This window comes from Kryptolebias marmoratus, linkage group LG15, assembly GCF_001649575.2.
Source record: "Kryptolebias marmoratus isolate JLee-2015 linkage group LG15, ASM164957v2, whole genome shotgun sequence".
Taxonomy (NCBI): Eukaryota; Metazoa; Chordata; class Actinopteri; order Cyprinodontiformes; family Rivulidae; genus Kryptolebias; species Kryptolebias marmoratus.
Window position 1 is genome coordinate 1,924,770 of NC_051444.1, and position 7,284 is coordinate 1,932,053.

The following is a 7,284-nucleotide window of genomic DNA, read 5'->3' on the forward strand; positions in this document are numbered from 1 at the left end:
AACCACACGTTCCACAGGAACACACGTTCCACAGAACCACGCGTTCCACAGAACCACGCGTTCCACAGAATCTGTTCTCACCAGAACCACACGTTCCACAGAACCACACGTTCCACAGAACCTGTTCTCACCAGAACCACACGTTCTACAGAACGACCAGCATGCAAGCTTAAAGCTAACAAACCAGAAGACTGAGTAAAAACTAACAGGAGCAAAACGTGAGCTAAAAGCTAAAAGTATGAAAAATGCAGCTAGAAGCTAAAAGCTAGCAAAATGCTAGCTAAAAGTATCAAAACTGTAACTAAAATCTAAGATAGAAAAAGGCTAGCTAAAACCTCAAAAACAAAGGCTAGCTAGAAGCTAAAAGCTAAAGGTCATAAAAAGCAAACCAAACACTGAATGCTACAAGCTAAAACAGAAGAACAGTAGCTAAAAGCTAAACGTAGCTCAGGAAGACAAAAGATCAGCCAGTTTTCTGAATCAGAGAAAGAATTTAAAGGATCTCCTCGTTGAATAAATATAAAAGTTACGAAACCCAAATGCCCCATCAGCCGAAGGAGCTGAAGGTTTCGACGTCCGAACGGCTGAAATATGCAGAAGTCGTTCTTTCGTTTTCCACAGATCAGCCTGGTTTCTGTTGCCACAGAACGTTCCAGTTTCACTTTCAGCTCTCGGAGTCGTTAACAAGTCGTTTCATTCAAAGAAACCAAATCAAACGTGTCAAAATAAGAGAATAAAAAGAGAAAAACTGTTTTCACCTGCAGAAAGCAAACAGTTTCTGTGTTGACTGATTTCCCTCTCAGCTCCAGAGCCTCCTGTGGATTAGCATTTGAGTGGAAATTAATGAAAGGTAGCCTTATGTTTGACTTACAAATCACTGGTGGGGAACTTAATAAAAAGCAATCGGTCTCCGCAGACTCGGAGAACGTTTCATTTTAACCATTCCAACAATTTTCTTCTGTCTGTTAGACCAAGAAAACTTTGCAGGGAGAAGATTGCGCTCGCATTAAAGCAATTTTCCTGCAGAGAACCGACCCGATGGCAGTTATACACTCAAAAAAAGGCTCGTCGTTGGGGTGGAACCCTTAAAGTTCTGTTCAATCTAGTTTGAACCGCTGGTGGCCGTCGTGTTCCAGAGATTCACGGTTCTAAAAGAGACCCAGCTGAATGTTCTGGTTCCGCAGCATCAGATCTGGGTTTTGTCCTTGGTAACAGTTTCATTAATGGACTCATCAGCGTAACAGAACTTCTTTATTTTGGTTTTCTTTACCTAAACAGTCGGGTTCTGTCTCCTCCCGTTTGATTTCAATGGTTCAAACAGAATAATTACTTCCTGTTTTGGGGGCCCGGTCCATTTTCATCATCCACAAATCCGTCAGTCACCGTTTATGCCATGAAGTCACCAGAATGATTCATCCATGACCCATTGGGTGATTTGTTTACATTTAAAGTTTATGTGAAATGAAGGTTCCTCGACGAGCACCAGAACGCTGAAAGGACCATAACTAACGTCTGAGATAACCTTCCTTTATTTTAGTACATATGTAGGTATATCTGTAAGGGGAACCTGAGAGTGGGTTCCAAAGATCGAGGGATCGCATGTCCCGGCCTCCCCGGGGAACTTTACTCCAGGCTGAAGGGAAGCGTAGACCGACTGTTCGAACCCTGACAGCCGGACTCAGGGGGAGCAGCGCGGGTTTCGTCCAGGCCGTGGTCCAGATCTTACAGAGTCGATAGGTTTGACTCTCCAGCTGACGAGTGTCTTCAGGATCCTGAGAAGTCTTACGACCCTTTGAGAGGTGCCGGGGTGGTTTCTAACGGCTTTCTGGTCCTCGTAAAACCAAAGCAGGAGCTCGTTCCCGGTGCTCCTTGTCTCCAATCTTCTGTGTGGCGTTCATGGACGGGATCTTAAGGTGCAGCGTGTTCTGGGAGGGTTCACAGCCAAGTCCGTAGGCTCCTCCATGGTTCTCAACTGGAAAGAGTGTCCGATTAGCTTCTGGCAAAGGGGTTAAAATATCTGGGGTTCTTGTTCAGGAGTGACGGCAGGATGGGTCTGCAGTGATGAGGGCTTTGCTCCGGTCTGTCAGGATGAAGAAAGTTCTCAGTTTACTGTTCCAACCCTCACCGATGGTTATGGATCATAACCGAAATACAAGATCTCAGATCTAAAGAGCTGAAATGAGCTTCATTCGTAGGGTGCAAAGAGTCCTCTGGTCTGGGAGCACCTTAGGATCCCTCAGGAGGAGATGCTTATTGGGATAGGGAGGTCTGAGGTTCCCTCCTGGACCTGACCACAGGCAGGAGAGAGGACGAATATATACAGAATATACTGGTTTAGGAGAATAAATACTAAAAAAACACAAGTTCTGTTCAAGATAACCTGATTATATAGACTTTCTGTTCAATAAATACCTTAAATAGTTTTGACTTTTTTTTCCCCCCTTCAAACACAAATCGACTCCTGATTGAACAATCCATAATCATTAAGGAACACTTAGTGTCTTATAGTACCTCGAGGTCCGATATTCAAGCCTAGAGGGTACATTAGACCAGAAATGTACTTTTATTTCTGCCTGCCGGGTTCTGAATACTGTCTGCTGTCACACATACATCTGCTGAGAGCACAGCTCAGAGCTTTCTGTGTGTAAGCTGTGAAAATGTGACGCGCTGAAGCTTAAAATCATTTCAAGTGTGAAAGTAATTTCCCTTGAAAAATCCCCTCAGCTTCATGTGTAACAGAACTCCGACAACAGGTGAAATCCAGAGTCCATGTTCGCTTTCAAAGCCCATCTGTTCTTCTTCTTCTTCTCTTTTACGTGGCTGAAATCCACTTTGTTGTGATCCAGCTTCTGCAGCCGATGAGCCGCTCATACGGCTAAACGTTCGGCTCATTCAGAAAATGGCTGCTGCAGCTATTGGTTTTTGTGACCTTTACACTTTAAAAAATATATATTTATTAACAAAAAACTCCAGATAGACGATCTTTTTAGCTTCTGTAAAAACAGCAAACTGGATAAACTTATGTTAGCTTTAAGCTAATGTTTTGCTAAAATTGAGCTTTTAGCTAGCCCTTTGCTACTTTTGTTACTTTTAGCTACCAGTTTGCTACTTCTGGCTTTAGCTAAGATTTTTTAACTTTTAGCTTTTAGGAAGCATTTTACTTTGAGTTAGCATTCTGTTACTTTTAGCTAGTATTTTTGCTACTCTTAGTTAGTTTCGCGTCTTTGAGTTTTTAGCTACAATTTCTTTTTGACGTAGCGTTTCGTTCTTATTAGCTTTTAGCTAGCCTTTTGTTACCTTTAGCTTTTAGGTAATGGTTTGCTAATTTTAGCTAACTGTTAGCTACTTTACGCTTTAAGCTAGCATTTTGCTACTTTTAACTAGCAGTTTTATACTTTTGACATTTAGCTAGCATTGTTTCAGCTTCATTCAGCGCTGTGTTTCATTTCTTTAGCTGGGGTTTAGAACTAAGTGTTCGGTTAACTAAAGGTTAAAAAACACTGACATATTAACCAGCACCTATAGGTTAACTAACACTGGGGACAGGTTAACTAAAACCTATAGGTTATCTAGAACTGACAGGTTAACTAACACTGATTGGTTAACTAACACCTGTAGGTTAACTAACACCTATAGGTTAACTAACACTGATGACAGGTTAACTAACACCTATAGGTTAACTAACACTGATGACAGGTTAACTAACACCTACAGGTTAACTAACATCTATAGGTTAACTAACACTGAAGACAGGTTAACTAACACCTACAGGTTAACTAACATCTATAGGTTAACTAACACTGATGACAGGTTAACTAACACCTATAGGTTAACTAACACTGACAGGTTAAGTAACATCTGTACGGTAACTAACGTCTACAGACTAATTAAGACCACAGGTTAACTATTACTGATTGGTTAACTAGTTCTGACAGGTTAACTAGTATTGACTGGTTAACTAGTTATTTCAGGTTAACTAGTACTGACATATTAACTAGTTCTGACCGGTTAACTAGCACCTGTGTTTCCTCAGACAGACCTGAAGGTAAACAGCAGGTTTAACAAACGGAAAATGTGCTGACATTTCGTGCTGTGTGTGTGTCAATGTGTGTGTGTGTGTGTGTGTGTGTGTGTGAGAGTCGGTGTGTGTGTGTGTGTCAATGTGTGGGTGTGTGCGTGTGTGTGTGAGTCGGTGTGTGTGTGTGTCAGTGTGTGTGTGAGTCGGTGTGTGTGTGTGTCAGTGTGTGTGTGAGTCGGTGTGTGTGTGTGTGTCAGTGTGTGTGTGTGTGTGCGTGGCTACGTGGATAAAGACGTTTTGATTTGATTCAAGGTCATTTGGCGCTGCTCAGGTTGGGATGACATTTGCGTGTGATCTCATCGTCGGTGGAGGGATGCATCACGGCGAGCGCCGCTCCTCCATTTTCCTGGCACGGATGACTCTCCGTTCCCAGAAAACGGAACACGCTAATGCTCTCTGTTTCTGCGGCGCTCCTCCAGGAGACAACATCTCCTCCGGTGAATGACATGTGTGCGGATGAGTCACTCTACTACTCGGCGATTACGATGCGGATGACATCATGCAGCCGAAGCTTCTGCTCCGTTACTTTCACCACGATAAACACATTCAGGCCGAGCGGAGTCAAAACATCTCCTGAGTCGCATTTAACCAAACAAACAAAAAACTACAAACATGGCTGACAGGTCCAGATATCTGCTGCCTCTGATAAAGAGCCTAACAGTCCTCAGAGGAATGCTTGTCGCCCGCCGCCTCGTTCAGCAGATTTAAAGTTCAAACCATTTCTGTGTTCGGTTCAGTCAGCGTTAACGACTCTGAGCTACTACCATGCCGAACTTTAGCTCAGTGTTAGTGTTAGCGACGGACGCTTAGCTGCGGTGACCATCTTGAATCGGGGGTGACTCCCAACGTTAATCAGCCGTCAAAATAATGGCTTCTTTGAAGCTCCTGTTTAGCTTATTTTAGCATTTAGCTACTGTTCCACCGGTTTTATGTTTTAGCTACTCTTTAGGTTATTTTAGCGTTTAGCTACTTTTTAGCTTGTTTTAGCTTTTAGCTACTCTAACTTTAAACTAATGTTTTGTTCATTTCAGCATTAGCTACCAATCTGCTGATTTTAGCTTTTATGTTTTGTTTAGCTGATTTAAACTTTTACTTGATGTTTTGCTAACTTTAGCATTTAGCTACTGTTTTGTTTGTTTTAGCTTCTGTCCACTGTTTTGTAAACAGTAGCATTAAGCTACTGTTCTGCTTGTTTTACTTTTAAGCTACTATTTTGCTAATTTTAGCGTTTAGCTTCTGTTTCAGTGGTCTTAGCTTCAAGCTACTGTTTGGCTTTTATCTGCTGTTTAGCTAGTTTTAGCTTTTAGCTGCTGTTCTGTTGTCTTTAGCCGTTGCTTTGTTAATTTTAGCTGCTGTTCTGACTGTTTCAGCTGTTTTCCGTGTCTCAGATATCAGGATGACATTGAAACAAAGAGCGACTGAAACACTTGTCCCTGCAGCTCCCTTTGGGGGTCAAAGGTCAACAGTCACAGCATTCCTCACTGTCACACGGATCCCCGGACGCCATTAGGCGCACGTTTTCCCTCGGAACGTCGGCGACGGACCGTTTCCAGTCGATAACCGTTCATCGGGCGTAAACTGAATCCCAGCCGGAGAACCGGCGGGGAAGAACGACGCTCCGGTCCGTTTCAGGCGTTGGATCCAAAGGAATGCCCGCCACCTTGTGCTAATTTTAAATTAACTTTAAACGCTTCACCTTTATGTGCTCCTGGGGACGACTCTCAGCTACTACCACAGGTTTCAGCTCAATATCTGTAAAACTGACCGAATTACAGCCGTTTGTTTGTTTTATAAGTTAGATTAGCTGTGGCGGCCATCTTGAGTTGGATCAACTCCAAACATTAATCAGCTCCAGAGATAAATCCAGTAACTGTTTCCTGAAGGTTTCATAAAAATCCTCCCAGTGGTTTTGGAGATATTTTGCTAACAGACAAACAGCGAATGTATCCTGTAGGCAATGCCAACAATTCAGGAGCAGATCCAGCGTGAGCTATTAGTGATTACAGTATGTTTTGGGGATGACTCTCAGCTACTACCACACCAAATTTCAGCTCTGTGTCGATAAAATTGACTGAGTTAAAGCGATTTTTGTGTTTGGTATTGTTGATTAGCTGTGGCGGCCATCTTGAATCAGATCAACTCCAAACATTAATCAGCCCCAGAGGTAAATCCAGTAACTGTTTCCTGAAGGTTTCGTTAAAATCCTCCCAGTGGTTTTGGAGATATTTTGCTAACAGACACATACGGTTACATACGTTACGTGCGGACTAACTCGGTTGCAGGGCCAGGTTTATGGCGCTCAAGTTAAAGATGGCGGGCGGCGGGCAGCGGGCGGCGGGCGGCCGCAGCGAGCAGATGAATCTGTATTCCCCGAATGTGTCTGAGGCTGGAAATCAATACATGCGAGCCCAGCTCCTCTCCTCCTTCTGATGGCTGTCTGCGAGCCGGACTAATAGAAAAATAATAATTAAATTTAAATCAGCAGATTAATTTGTTTTCCATCAGTCTCAGGAGAGAACCCCGTTTCTCTTTTTTTCCTCCTCCTGTTTCTTTAGAGGCTCATTATACTTTCTAATCAAGACAGAAAAAAGAAAGAAAGAAAGAAAGAAAGAAAGTGCTTCTTTTAGACAGACGTGTCTCCCTTCCCCCCGTCCCTCCCTGTGGTGAGCTTTCTCGCACTGCAGTCATTGTGCCGACACTTATTATGTTACAAATGACCGAAGGACGGCAGGCGGCGTGCACGCAAACAGGGCCCGCCCTTCCACGCCGCCGCCGCCAAACGTGAGGAGAGACGACAACCAGAGGCCGGACTTTTACTCCTAAAGGTGGAATGAAGAACGTCCTGAAGAAAAGCTGCTAAGAATCACCAGGGTCTCTTCATCGTTCTCCGTGATCTCTCTGAAAGGTGACGCATCGAGAGGAACACAGGAACGCCAACATGGCAGCAAATAATCCTGACGCCGTGGAGGGGAACCGACCAGAACCTCCAGCAGCCGAGTCGTTCTTCAGGTCCTGAAGGACCAGAAGGTTTCATGGACTGTAGAGGAGAACCTGAGAGACAGACCTTCAACAGGAGAACCACCGCCTGGAAGGACCAGTGCCGGCCTCCTCCCGCTGTCTGACCTCCTCCCGCTGTCCGACCTCCTCCCGCTGTCCGCCCTCCTCCCGCTGTCCGACCTCCACCCGCTGTCCGACCTCCTCCCGCT